At 40.5% G+C, this 14,717-nt stretch overlaps 1 protein-coding gene across 1 annotated transcript in view; it reads left to right on the plus strand.

The window, feature by feature from the left end:
- The window catches only part of MKLN1 (muskelin 1), a 384,978-nt gene that overhangs the window by 134,659 nt on the left and 235,602 nt on the right, over positions 1-14,717 (plus strand). The window lies entirely within an intron of this gene.

Genomic DNA, 14,717 nt, shown 5'->3' on the forward strand with positions numbered 1-14,717 from the left:
TTGCAATTCACAAAGCAGATTAAGCCCCTCCCCTAAGGAGGAGGAATAAGAGAGGGGCAGACAGAGGCCATGGAGAAGGCAATGGCACCTCACTCCAGTACTCTTGCCTGGAAAATCCCATGGATGGAGGAGCTTGGTGGGCTGCAGTCCATGGGGTCCCTGAGTCAGACATGACTGAGCGACTTCACTTTCACGCATTGGAGAAGGAAATGGCAACCCACTCTAGTGTTCTTGACTGGAGAATCCCAGGGACGGGGGAGCCTGGTGGGCTGCCATCTATGGGGTAGCACAGAGTCGGACATGACTGAAGCGACTTAGCAGCAGCAGCAGCAGCAGACAGAGGCCAGGAGAGTCAAATGTCCACAAGGACGGAATCCTCAGAAGCATCTCCCTCAGTGTCTCCCTTCTCTTGACCCCCTCCTCTCATTTTGTGCTACTTCTTAGCCACACTGCTCATGAAGAACACAGCTATCAGTGCATCACTGTGGGTAGCCTCACAGTACAAATATTGGGAGAAAGGTAGGGGAGAAAAAGGGGGATATTGAGTTGAATCATTGGGATAGAAAGAGAGGTGGCCACATAAATCCAGAAAGAGTAGCCTAAATTTAGAATTGGGAGTTAGAGGTCTGAAGGGAGGATCTCTGACAGATTTGACCTCTGAGTCCCAGAACCATATCTCCTGGAGATGATTCTCAGTCCCAGCATTGGGTTATATACCCTCTGCCTCAGTTTTTAGTTTTTAAAATGTAAGCATATTTTGTGATTATAAACTAATATGTGCTCACTTTGGAAAATTCAGAAATACAGAGAGGTATAAAGAATAAATCAAAAATAATCCATAGTCTCACCCCAAAGAAGAACTAATATTAACTCGGACTATATTTCTATTAAGTCTTCTATGTATATCATTATACAGATAAGGTGATTCTATCTATACGTGTTAAATTTGCATGCTGAATTTTTACTTACTATTATAATCATTTCCCCATGTTATTAAAAGTTCTCAGTAATTAACATGATTTTAAATGACATTTTCCCTAGTTATAAGCAGATCTGGATCACTCTCTACCAATTTATGAAAATCCCATGGGTCTGGAGAGATCTTCTGTGTTTACCTTCTTGAACAGGTGAATAGGGCATTTTCAAAGGCCAGGGCTTTATGGGCCTGCTCATGGTAACTATTGCACTAAACTTGAGCTTCTAGAGAGTTCTCATATTTCTAGCAATTGATTATATAAGTAATCGAAAGATGCCACTCTGCAAAATACAATAATTCAAAGCATAGGCCTTTCTTATACACCACAGCATTGTTACACACTCAAAAAAACCACTGTGTTAGTTTGCTATAGCTGCCATGACAAAATACCTTAGACTGGGTGGTTTAAACAGCAGCAGTTTATTTTCTCACAGTGCTAAAGGCTAAAAGTCCAGGATGTCAGCAGGTCTCATTGCTCCTGAAACCTCCCTCCTCGGCTCGCACGTGTCTGCCTCCTTGGTGTGTCCTCAGATGTTCTTTTCTCTGGGCGTGGGCAGTCCTGGTGTCTTGCTGTGCATATTGAATTAGGGCCCACCTTAAAGACTTCATTTTAACTTAACCTCATTAAGGACCTTATCTATCAATACAATCTATAGTCTTTTGTGAATAGCTTCTTTTGCTTAGCATAATGTTTTCAAAGTTTATCTATATTGTCACATACATCAGTACTTCATGCAGAAAATGTTCCGTTGTATGCATGTGAAACATTTTGTTTACCCATTCATCAGTTTATGGACATGGGTTGTCTCCACTTTTTAACCACTGTAAATAACCCTGCTATGAACGTTCATGTATAAGCTTTTGTGTGGAGCTACATTTTCATTTCTCTTGAGTATGTGCCTGGGAGTGGAATTGATGAGTATTATAGTAAGTCCATGCTTACAATTTTGAGAAACTACCAAACTGTTTTCCAAAGTGGCTGCATCATTTTACATGCCCACCCACAGTATATGAGGGTTCCAATTTCTCTATATCCTTACAAACACTTGTTATTGTCTGTTCTTATTATAGCCATCCTTGTGGGCGTGAAGAGCTATCCCTTGTGAGGTTTTGACTGGCATTTCCCTAATGACTAGTGATGCTTAGTGTCTCTTCTTGTGCGTATTGGCAATTTGTGTAGATTCTTTGGAGGAATTTCATTCAAATTCCTTGCCCATGATTTAACTGGGTTGTCTTATTATTATTGAGTCATAATACATTTGTATATATTCTAGATATAAGTTCCTTGTCGATATACAATTTGCAAAGGTTTTCTACCATTCTGTTGTTGTCCTCTTACTTTCTTGATGGTGTTCTGTGAAGCCCAAAAGTTTTTAATTTTGAAGTCTGATTTATTTATTTTTTTGTCACATCTGCTTTTGGCAGCATATCTAAGAAATCTTGCCATATCCAAGGTCATAAACATTTTCTCTGTTTTCTTCTAGGAGTTTTGTAGTTTTACCTCTTACATTTAGGTCTATGATCCATTTTGAGTTAATTTATTTGTATAGTGTAAGGTATAGCCCAACTTCATTCTTTTACACACGGATACCCAGTGGACACAACTGAGAAACTGAACTGAACTGAACTGAACTGAACCCAGTTGTTCCAGCAGTATTTATTGAGAAAACTACCTTTTGCCTATTGAATTGTCTTGGGTCCCTTGTCAAAAAAAATAAACTGACCATGTGCATGATGGTTTATTTCTGGACATTCAGTTCTATTCCTTTGATCTAAACATGAGTTCTTATGCCTTATACCTTGATTTCTGTAGGTTTTTTGTAAGTTCGGAAGTCAGGAAATGTGTATCTTCCAAATTTATTCTTCCTTTTCCAAAATGTTTTGGTTATTCTGAGTTACATTTCCATATGAAATGTAGCATCAGCTTGATGATTTCTGAAAAAAAAAATTTAAAAGAAGAGAAAAAAGGAAAAAAGAAAAAGCAGTAAGATATGGAGAGGATTGCATTGAATTTCATTTTCTGACTGTTCATTGGTATTGTATAGAAATACAATTGATTTTTGTATATTGTTCTTATATCCTGCCACATTTCTGAACTTGTTTTTATCTTATATTCTTACTCATATGCTTTACTGCTTAATCTGTGTTAAATATTATAAAAAATACAAAAATGAACAAGATATGATCCCTATTCTGAAGAAGCTGATAGCGTAATTCAAGAAATAAGACATAAACTTATTGAGTGAATAATTGCCTGTTTCAGCAATGTGCAGGAAAGTACAGAATTACCAAATGAACACTACAGATAATTAGAGCTCTAGAAAAGTTCAGGGGATGGAGAGACAGTTAAAAGTTGGAGAGTCTGAAAAAAACAGAGTAGAAAGGATCTGAAGGCTCACTGATATAAGCCATCCCTATAAACAAACTTTGAATTTCAATATTTGAGAATCCTAAAAATTTCAAGAGATCTCTCTGCTATGGATGACCCTCAGAGTTACCTGTGCAACATATATGTATTATCCAGATTTAATAAATGATATCAACTTGCCATATTTGCTTAAGATTTTTAAGCTATAAGTAAAACATGTTAGTTACAAAAAAAGGCCCTTTCATTCCATCTCTCCTCAGAGATAGCCAGTCTCTTAAAGACAGTGAGAATCCTTCCCACATGTTTTTACATTTTTGCTACAAATATATATATTTTGGGTGTTTAAACATGTACATAAATGCTGTACATATTTTTCTAGAACTTTTTTCAACATCATGCTTTTAAGATTTACCCATGTGATACTTGGATCACATGGATAGTTCACTTTTTATAACAGAGTAATAACATATAGTACTACAATATAGTCTCATTGTATAAATATTCTAGAACGGATGATCTATAGGTAGATATTTGTTATGTCTAGTTTTTTGCTATTTCAAATTGTTATATAATAAATGTTCTGGCGTATGCCTCCATAGGCTCCTGTATAAGAGTTCTTCTAGGGAGTATACCTAGAATGAAAGTTATTAAGGAATAGACTATGCATTCTCAACTTCACTAGATTGCTCTCTAGATTATTCTCCACAGATGCTGAACTACTTCTTACTCTCATCAATGATATATAAGAATTTCTCTCATTTTACAGTCTGACCAACAGTGTCAAGTTTTTTTTAAAAAACTACACATATCTGGGTCCTATTTTCACAGATTCTGTTAGGGTAACTCTGGAGTGTGGTTTGAAACAGGCCACAGGTGATACTGAAGCCCAGTGATTATGAATAAATTTGTATCATTGAGAGCACCAGCTCTATGTACGTATGCACAGTCTGTACATCAGTATGTGAACTGGTATGGTGAAAGGGCTCTAGCACTTTGTTGGTAACATCTATATTGGGTAGATTGATTTATCTGCACTTAGATCCTTGAAGATGGGTAGAGAAGTACCACTGCCCAGCATATGTTGTAGATGTTGGGTGTATGATTGACCAGCCCACTGACTGGGGACTTAAAGTCCCACCTTTGACAGCTGGGTTGATGGGAGACTATGTTAGCTTTCTGGGAGCCATCTTGCCTCTCAGTAGGTGTGTGGCTGGGTGCCAGCTGTCAGGACTTGCATACGTGCCATTGCTTAGGGCAGGGTGCGTGTCAGCGATGTCTGCCAGCCCGCTGGGTGGTGTCACTGTGTGGAGCATTTGTGGCTTTTTCAAAGCCCTGAGGAATCTGAGAAGCAAGTGAGGGAATGCTGCATGAAAACAAAAGGCAGTGGAAAGAGTGACCAGCCAGCAGGCTCCAGCAGGCTAGAACGCTCTGTCCTTGTTATTACTGCTTCATGAAAATGCCGCCGGCTTCCTGGCAAGGTCTGGAAGGTAGAGGCTTCTTGAGAAAACAAGGACAAGCGATAGGTACTTTCAGGCTGGATTCTGATTGCCTGGCTTCCTTGTTTTCCAGTGGAAACTGGAGGGTGAGGATGGGGAACCCTCTGCCCCTTGGTGGGTTTAGGTTGCTCTTTCCCTGTCTGCTGGCTGCTTTCCCGACTTTTCTCCTCCCACTCATACGCAGCACAGTTCTGGTCTCAGAGGCCCAGCAGGGCTGGGCTGGGAGAAACACTGGGCGGTGCCCTGGACAGAACTGTTCCTCAAGGAGCCATATGAAGGTCAGTCTAGGGGAGGACAGAGGGCTTCAGCCATAATCCTCCTTCAAGGGGGCTTTGCCACAAAGAAGGGCCTCCCGATTTGGAGCAGTGAGACCAGGGAGAGGTTTCATTCCTTGCCTGCTTTCCTCAGAGCTATTTATGCCCTGGTATCACACACTCTCGCAGCATAGCCTGCCTCAGTTTTCAGAAATGAGGGAGAAGCTCAGGAAAGGCAAGAGTTTTCATTAACTCATTATAGGATGGCTACTTGGACTCATCATTATTTGACTTGTCAGAAGTCAACCTCTGCTTTCTCTCCTGATAATCTGTCAGTGACATATAAAATAACCTAGGTGCAAAACAGGGAAGTACCCAGCATTCTCTTCCTCTCTTGAAAAGAAACTATGAGGATAATGAATAAAAATAGGTCTTTGTGGATACAACAGGGCTGAACTGAGGGTGTGGTTTGCTTGGCAACAACTCAAGCAAAGTTATTTCTCTTGGTCCCCAAGTGTTCTTGACTTTGCTCTGCCTGATAAAGTCCTAAAAGACCAGCTTGAATGTGACCTTTTTTTTTTGTGAAACCTTCCATCGATAGAGTTCCTTCTGGTCCCGTAGCATCTTGTTTTTATAAAAAGTGTTCATCGTGTTGTGTGGCAGCTACTAACTTGGAATTACAGCATATTCTATGTGTGTGTACATGTGTGTGTATTCCCCCAGCATTTATGGACTGTACTTTAACATAATAGTCTTTTGATAAATATTTATTTGATGAATTAGAATTCCTGAGAAAAAAACAATATTCAGCTCTAATATTTTCTCAATTATCTTGCCTTTTCCTCCTTGGGGTAAAACTGCAAGCAGGTTTAGCTCCACATGGGATAGATAACACGCTAAAACCAAATGGTTTTTCTTTTTTTTTTAAAGGAACTGCTCCAGCAGGAATGGGTGTTTCAGTTCTCTCATTCTATTACAGGTACAGAAATTGTTTCCAGGAAACACTGCCATTATTATCTCTGAAAGGCAAGTCAGTGGAAATTGTTATTTTCCATTTATGGATGGACAAATGGAAGCTTTCTTTCTCATTTACCAATTACAGACTGTGCACTCTGTTCAAAGTACTGTGCTAGGATTTTCATGGGATACAAAGATGGGCAAGACAAGGTTCTTGTTCTAAAGGAGAATTTATAATCTAGTTAGGAGGAAAAAATATTTATATGCAAAAGTAACTATAACTAGGGAGCTTTTTATCTGAATCATATGAGTGGTCCAAAAAGAAGTACCAAAGGGAATACCGAAGGTAGGCAAAAGAATTTCCAGTCAAAGTGACCGGGGATATCATGCTAGTCAACACAGCATTTGAGATGAATAGATTTTACGCTCCTTATTCTCTGTTTGGCCCCTGTATTAGTTTCTTGTGACTGCTGTAACAAATTACCAAACTGGGTGGCTAACAACAACATAATTTTATTTTCTCAAAGGTCTGGAGGCCAGAAGCCTGAAATCAAGGCTTTGGCATTGCCAGGCTCCCTCCAAAGGCTCTAAGGATGAATCTGTTCCTGGTCTCTTGCAGCTTCTGATGGCTTCAGGATTCCCTGGCTTGTGGCCACTTGACTCTAGTTCTGATTCTGTGGACATGCTGCTTCCTCCTCTTCTCTCTCAGAACTCCGGCTGCTTCTCTTTTAGGATACATGTGATTGCACTCAGGGCCCACCCATGTAAACTAGGATACGTGCACTCTTCCATCAGGATCCTGAACTCAATCACGTCCTTTGCATACACTATAATTTCCTCAGGTCCCAGGCAGTAGCATGTGGATATATTTTGTCGAGGTTCACTAGGTAGCCCATGACAGCCTCCTATCCTCCTATTCCCTGCTCTGTGCCCCCTGAGGCTGTTATCTACAGATGACTCGCCTGGGCTCCATTGCCCTCTTGCTTACTGTTGGGTTTAGCCAATAGGAGGCATCAGCAAGTATCAAAGGGTAGGAGGAAAAAAGAGGTTAAGCTATTTCTTCTTCCTTCTTCTGCTTTAGCACCAGGTTCTGGCAGCAGCTATGCCCTTTTGCAGCTCGAGCTCCTTCAGGACTCTCATAACACCTTTTCCACCCCTTGTCACTTCAGCCCTGGGTTTCAACTCTCGCTAGTCCTTGGGTGCCTCAATACTTCCTTAGCTCCAGAAACCCTGCCTACACCTTCGTAAATAGTGTCTTCATTAAATTATTGTCAAAATCCCAGCGGAGTGTGAGTTTCCTGCCATGATCTTGACTGATACAGACACCAGGAGGCAAAAATTTAATTTTCAGGACAGAGATAGACTCAAGTTGCCTCCATCTAAGTTTAAGTAATGACCAGTGGGGACTGAAAGGTGATTCAGCACACAAGACAGCCATAGCAGCTGGGTTATCTTGCAAGCTCTTTGGCAGTAAATATCTGTTGCTTTGTACTCTAATTATCTGCTATTATTGTGACTCTATTCTGTTGCCCTTGCTACTAAGTACTTTCTATTCTTTTCTCTGTCTCACAGTTTCTATTGCTCATGGTTTCTGCTGCCATGTGATGTCAGCTTTCTTCCCTCTGTGAATCTTTTTGTTTCTCCCCACTGCTGACTCCCTCTTTGTATTTCATATTCAACCCTCCAAAGGGCTTGACTGGTTTGGCTGCTCACCATCAAGTATAGGCAGTTAGGAAGAACTTCCTCTGACAAGTTGTTATATGAGCATAAGTGTACTGCTCTAGGGTAGGTGCCTGCTCCTGGACTAAATGGTTTTGCTTGAAATGGCAGAATAAATTGATACATAATTCAGTGTTCTGTCAATTAGATATCCCTGAGAAGTGGTTATGGGTGTGGCAAGCATTCTGACACTTCCCAGGGTGGTTATCAAAACTCACAAGTCCTTCTGTTGCCTAGTTCAATAGCAGAGGCATGGTGGTCTCTGAAAAGCACAACACATGTTTGGAAAAAGCAAGCAGCCCAGAATAGCTAATGGTGTAATTAAAATGGAGAAACATTATCATTGGCATTAAAGCTGGAAATGTAGGTCACAACAGTTTGTGGAGGGCCTTGAGTGAAGATTTGTTTTAGAAGGAACTTTAAACATTATTTTATGTGCAGTGAAAAGTTTCTGAAAGTTTTTTGAAAGTGGGAGAGCAAGATAAAATCAGTTTTTAGGGCTATTTATCTGATGGCAGTGGTATTCAGATTGGATCAGAAGTAGGAAAATGTGGAAACAGAAAGACAAATTAGGAAGGTGTTATAATAGCATAAGTTAGAATAATGGGGAACCAAGCCAGAACAAGACTGGGAAGAAAGGGAGAGTTCTTGTAAGAACTTCAGAGGAAGAGTAGATTTAGGATCGAGACTGGTTTTGAGCCACTGGTTCAGAATATTTTTACTATCAAAGGTGGCGGTATGTATTTGGAGGAATACATGAATTCTATCAGACATACTAATAAGACTGACAATATTTTTACCAGCTATTCTTTTAGAATACATTTTTTTTGGAAGCTTGGCGCTGAGCTAAGGGAGGGTAGGATCTGATGGTTCCACTGTGAGAAAATGAGTCTGAATGTCTTAGCCTATATTTTCTAGAAAAACAGAGCTCAAAGCAAGAATTAATGCTAATGTTTTACTTAGAAGATGTAATCCTAGGGCAGTAAGAGTGAGAGAAAAAGGGAAGAGAGGCTGAGAAAGAGAGGAAGCGATGCAAGGTGACGTTTGAAGAATCTACAGAGGCAGTAGGTACACCTGCCTGTGCATGCAGAATCTCTCTAGACATTCTGCATGGCAAAAACATGCTCAGGTAAGTTCTTGGGACAGAGAAAGTAAAAGTAACCCATCTTCATGGTTATCTTCCATCTCCTATTTCCCAGTGATCAAAATGTACCGCATCAAGAGTTTCTTTCCTCATACTTCTAAGTTATGTCATTTGTTCCTATTAATAGTCTCTTAGCAAGCCACAGCCAATGCTCTATGGCATGGCCTCTAGTCCTAGTTGGGGAGCAGAGAGAGAAGCCAGAAATCCATGGTGTGTAGCTGATGAGCCTAGTTGCTCAGTGGGGAGGGCCAGTCTGGGAGAGTGGCAGATAAGTTCCAGCCCCAGGTAGCAGGATTCCATGTATCCAAACAAAGCAAGCTAGCTGCAGTCGTGGCTGAGACAGAACTAGAACCACCTCCAGGAAGATAGTGTTCTGAGGGTTACAGAAGGAATAATCAGAGACAAGTACATTCCTAGACAGCATAGAATAAATGAGTCTCAATATGGGCTCTGGAGACTGGCAGAGCTGTGCTTAAGTCACAGCTGTATATGATCTTATGCAATTTACTTAATCTCTTTAAGCCAGTTTCTTTACTCACAATATGGGGATGATGATACTATATAGCTCATGCTTGTAAAGTATTTGGCATGATGGTAGGCATACAGTAAATGCTAAGTAAATTATGGCAATTACAGTCATTAATATCATTCTTGGATGACTGCGTAATCTTCCCAATGCTTTCTTTTCTCCTGGCTGACTCTGCCATGTGCTGCTCCTAAATCTGTCTTGAACAGGTTGGGTGGCTTGAGCTTGAGTCCTTTGTTACTCTCAGGGGCAGCTGGCTCTGGATCACTCCACACTTCGGGTCATGGAGCCCCACTGAAGTGGCTCCCTAAGGTCCTGACACATTAAGCCTTAAGAAAGTAGCACCAATAACCCATCACCTTTGGTATGTAGATAGGACATCTTTTACATAACCATTTGCTTTTAAACATTTTTTTCCCTTCAAAATAGAGAAATAATGTTGCCTTGGTACCCCAAGACAGCACAGTCAAATACATAATAATTGTTAGATCCACACAATAAAAAGGTTCCTATTAGACATTGAAAACAGAAAAGATCACTCTTACACAAATGGCATTTGATGGGACATCATCTCTAAATTATATATATCAAAATTTCTTTGTTCCCATAAATTGAAATCCGTTTGACTTTTCATAAGCATATTAAATTCCAAGAGGAACACATATCGAAAGTTTGCAGGACAACAACAAAAACAGATGTATCACTCTTTTATTCAAAACCCCATATCACTCAGAATAAATATTTGAATATTTACCAATGGCCTTTAATGACCTATGGGCTCTAGTCTTCAGTTATTGGACCTCATCTTTTAATAACTAGGAGGCAGGAGAGCATACCCGGGTACTTAAGAGCTTGAGTATCTCTAGAGACTAACTACCTGAGTGCCAGTTCCATCTCTATCATTTGAGAGTTATGTGATTTGGAGACAGTTATTTAACCTTCCTGTGTCTCAGTTTCCTCATCTGGAAAAGAGAAAAAAAACAGCACCCTTGTCATAAGTTGTTGGGAAGATTCGTTAATATTTTTAAGTGCTTAAAATAGTGCTACTAGTAAGGGTAAGTGTTAGTCACTCAGTCATGTCCGACTCTTGGTGACCTCTCTGGCTGTAGCCTGCCAGGCTCCTCCCTCCATGGGATTTTCCAGGCAAGAATACTGGAGTGGGTTGCCTATCTAAGTGTTAGATAAATAACATACTTCCTCTTATTCATTATACTCTAGCCACAATGGCCTCCTTTCCATGCCTCCAGAAGGCCAAGCACACTCCTGCCCAAGGACCTTTGTATTTGTTCTCCCAGATGGCCACATGCCCAACTTCCTCTCCTCCACTAGTCTTTGCTCAACTATCACCTTTTAAAGGATGACAACCCTATTTAAAATAGCAGTCTCCTCCTGTACACCCCTGCTTTGTTTTTCTCATTAGCACTTATCTACTCTAATACTCTATACAGTTTTCATATTTACTTGTTTTTCATCTGTCTCCTCCAATTAGAAGATAAACAAGGGAAGAAACATTTAGTTTATCCTCTGATGTATCTCAAGAGCCTAGACCATTGTATGTGCTAGATGCTCGATACTATTTTTGGAATGAATGAATGTACTGTTTTCAGGTAAAGAGTCCACATATTCTGAAGACTGATTTGTAAATGAGATTCCTATGCAAATGCAAAAGATCTCCTTGTTCTCTTAGGTTGAGTAGATAAGATCTCCTTCCCACAATATTTTTTAAGAAGTTCATTAACAAACCTTTTTTTTCCCCCTTAAATACAGTAAAGGTAAATTTTAGCTGAAACTTAGGTAAAGCTACCTAAATTAGTAGTGAGCATATTCTGAATTAATAAAATTGATCAACTCCTGATTAATTGCTAGTGGACTCTGTGGCACAGTCATTTATCCAACCTGACCTAGAAGTCATGGCTTGTCATCAGGATATGGAAAGAAGAAAATTTATAAACACTTGCTCTAGGTTAGATAAGCTGCTGGGTCAAACCTATGAGGAAAATATTATCATTCCCATAGTATAGATAAAAAAAAAAACCAAGGCCACAGAGGCCCCAAATGACATACCTAATAGGTGATAGAGCCCATATACAAAGCATTGGCTTGCAAAATCCATGCTTCTCCTAGTGTCTCACTTTGAGCCTCAGATTTCACATTTCACATGTAGTAAGAATTGATGCTTTTGAACTGTGTTGTTGGAGAAGACTCTTGAGAGTCCCTTGGACTGCAAGGAGATCCAACCAGTCCATTCTAAAGGAGATCATCCCTGGGAGTTCTTTGGAAGGAATGATGCTAAAGCTGAAACTCCAGTACTTTGGCCACCTCATGCAAAGAGTTGACTCATTGGAAAAGACTCTGATGCTGGGAGGGATTGGGGGCAGGAGGAAAAGGGGATGACAGAGGAGGAGATGGCTAGATGGCATCACCAACTTGATGGATGTGAGTTTGAGTGAACTCCAGGAGATGGTGATGGACAGGGAGGCCTGGCGTGCTGCGATTCATGGGGTCGCAAAGAGTCAGACATGACTCAGCGACTGAACTGAACTGAAGATTACTGGGCTTCTCTGGTAGCTCAGCTGGTAAAGAATCCACCTGCGATGCAGGAGACCTGGTTGATTCCTGGGTCAGGAAGATCCCCTGGAGAAGGGATAGGCTACCCACTCCAGTATTCTTGGAATTCCCACTCCAGATTCTTTATGCAGATGGTAAAGAATCTGCCTGCAATGTGGGAAACATAAGAGACCTGGGATCGATCCCTGGATTGGGAAGATCCCCTGGAGGAGGGCATGGTAACCCACTCCAGTATTTTTGCCTGGAGAATCCCCATTGACAGAGGAGCCTGGTGGGCTGCAGTCGATGGTGTCGCAAAGAGTCGGACATGACTGAGCAACTAAGCACAGGACAGCACAGCACAGTAACATTACTAAGGCACAGTTATTATGACAACAAAAAGAATATATGTAAAGTAAAACACTCAATAAATGATGGGGTTTTTAAATGGTTATACTTTGGGAATGATGAGGAGCCTTATCAGAGCCTCTCCAGGGAGAAATATGTGAGCCCCAACTTAACTGGGCAAGCGAAGTAGGTCTTATGGGATAGATTAGTGAAGAAGTAAGATTTTAAGAATTTTCAATTTAATGCAAATTTAAATACTTATTGTACTTTTACTTGCTAAGTTGACTTTGCTCAGTCATGTCCAACTCTTTGTGACCCCATGGACTGTAGCCCACCAGGCTCCTCTGTCCATGGGATTCTCCAGGCAAGAATACTGGAGTGGGCTGCCATTTCCTCTTCCAGGGGATCTTCCCAACCCAGGGATCAAACCTGTTTTTCCTGCACTCCTGCATTGGCAGGTAGCTTCTTTACCACTGAGCCACCAGTTTCCCTATGGTTGACTTTATGGACTCTAATTAACTAAATTTGAGACAATTCGATCACCACAATTCAATCGGTTGTATCAAAAGAAAGTCACATATTCAAAGTGATTTGAAAAGTTGGGAGGGAGAGGAAAGAAGAGATAGGGGAGAAATGGGAAAAACCAAATCTTCTTTACAGAAGAATGCCAGCTCATAAATGTTGACTAATTGATGAGGGTTAAGAAGAACACTGTTGTACAATTCTCAATATAATAACTTATTCAATCAAGGACTATCAGTGGATGATAAAACCTTTGGGTAAAGGGTAGATGGGTGTCATGGGCTGAATTACGTTTCCAAAAAAAGGTATGTTGAAATCTTACCCCCAGCCCTCAGAATGTGATCTTATTTGGAAATAGTTTTGTTGAGATGTAATTAGTTAAGATGAGGTCATGCTGTAGAAGGGTGGGATCCTAATCCAATGACTGGTGTCCTTGTAAGAAGATAGTCATGGGACGATATGGGGACACATGGAGAATGCCACAGGATGATGGAGGCTGAATTGAAGTGCTGCAGTTACAGACCAAGGAATGTCTGGAGCTAAAAGAAGCTGGAAGCAAGAGTCAAGAAAGGATTCTCCTCTAGGGTTTCTGAGGGAGCCTACCAACACGTTGTTTTCATACTTCTTGTCTCCAGACGATGAGACAATAAATTCCCATTGTTTTAAGCCAGCCAATCTGTGGTACTTTGATACAGCAGCCCTAGGAAATTAACACCAAGCAGGACAGACAAAGTAGACCAAAGTATCACTTTGTTTATTTGAGAGGGAAAGCTTTCCAAAGGAGAACTGTCAGTTACCACTTAATCAGGTAACAAACTTAACATCACTAACAGTGGGACAATCTGACATGTATACCTCCTGATATTATTCAAGAAGAGGTAAACAATATCAGTGTGATAGACTGAGTGCAATAGGCACATGTCTTGTACTGTGACTGCAGCAACTCCAATCAAGAGGTAGTTGATTGATTGACCACTTGAGTCTAGGCTGGCTTCGTTACCTTGTTACCTAATTGATATTTTGGGCCAAATACTTTTTTGTTGTGGGGGGTTGTCCTGTGTATTTTAGGATGCTCAGCAGCATCCCTGGCCTCCATCCACTTGATGCCAGTAGCACTCCCAGTCATGACAATCAAAAGTATCTCCAGGCATTGCTAAATGTCTACCTCAAGAGCACTGGACTTGAGAGACAGAATCAAATGCAATGTATGGACTTTATTAAGATCTTGGACAAAAAAGAAAAGATGGTTATAAAAGATATTTTGATGATTAGAAGAATTTGAATGTGGAATTAAAGATATTGAATCATTAATTTTCCTAGGTCTAAAAGTAGTATTGCAGTTATGTAGAATGCCTTTACTCTTAGAGGTATGCTGAATTATTTTGAGTGAAACCTCATAAAGTATTCCAACTTACTTTCAAACACTTCAGTGGATAAAAGTGTATGTTTATAGAAAGAGATAAAGGAAAGGTGACAAAGTGTTAACAGTCGGTGAATCTGGGTGAAGAGTATAGGGTCATTCATCGTATCATTCTTTTGAGTTACATGGGTTTGAAAATATTCAAAATGAAATGTTGGGGGTAAAAAGTGTTAGTCTCACCTGCACTGAGTGACTCTTTACTGACTTAATATGATACAAAGAGCAGGCTTGTTCTAAATAAATCTTGTGTTGTGTTCTAAATAAATCTTGCGTTCTAAATCATTCTGTGTTGCCTGGATAAAGAGTTAGCTCATACCAGGTATGAGGGGTTGGAGCTGTGGAAGGGGGCTTCTCCTAGCCTAAGGAACTATACACAAGCCCAGCTTCTCATGTGACTACTGGCTTCCTTTCTCTTGCATAACACCCCACAGGATCAAAAG

Source organism: Ovis aries, chromosome 4, assembly GCF_016772045.2.
Source record: "Ovis aries strain OAR_USU_Benz2616 breed Rambouillet chromosome 4, ARS-UI_Ramb_v3.0, whole genome shotgun sequence".
Lineage (NCBI taxonomy): Eukaryota > Metazoa > Chordata > Mammalia > Artiodactyla > Bovidae > Ovis > Ovis aries.